A 420-nucleotide genomic window follows, 5' to 3' on the forward strand; every position below is an offset into this window, starting at 1 on the left:
GCTGAAAGTAGCAAGGGGCCAACTGAAAGTAGCAAGGGGTCAACTGAAAGTAGCAGGAGGCTTGCTGAAAGTAGCAGGAGGCTTGCTGAAAGTAGCAAGGGGCCAGCTGAAAGTAGCAGGAGGCTTGCTGAAAGTAGCAGGAGGCTAGCTGAAAGTAGCAAGGGGCCAACTGAAAGTAGCAAGGGGCCAACTGAAAGTAGCAGGAGGCTTGCTGAAAGTAGCAAGGGGGCAGCTGAAAGTAGCAGGAGGCTTGCTGAAAGTAGCAAGGGGCTAGCTGAAAGTAGCAAAGGGCCAGCTGAAAGTAGCAGGAGGCCAGCTGAAAGTAGCAGGAGGCCAGCTGAAAGTAGCAAGGGGCTAGCTGAAAGTAGCAAGGGGCTAGCTGAAAGTAGCAAGGGGCTAGCTGAAAGTAGCAGGAGGCTA

The 420-nt window shown here is 53.1% G+C and overlaps 1 protein-coding gene across 1 annotated transcript in view; it reads left to right on the top strand.

The window, feature by feature from the left end:
* Positions 1-420, top strand: part of LOC119414319 (oocyte zinc finger protein XlCOF8.4) — a 4,606-nt gene that overhangs the window by 2,894 nt on the left and 1,292 nt on the right. The window lies entirely within an intron of this gene.

Source organism: Nematolebias whitei, chromosome 9 (genome assembly GCF_014905685.2).
Source record: "Nematolebias whitei isolate Nwh7 chromosome 9, NemWhi1, whole genome shotgun sequence".
NCBI lineage: Eukaryota > Metazoa > Chordata > Actinopteri > Cyprinodontiformes > Rivulidae > Nematolebias > Nematolebias whitei.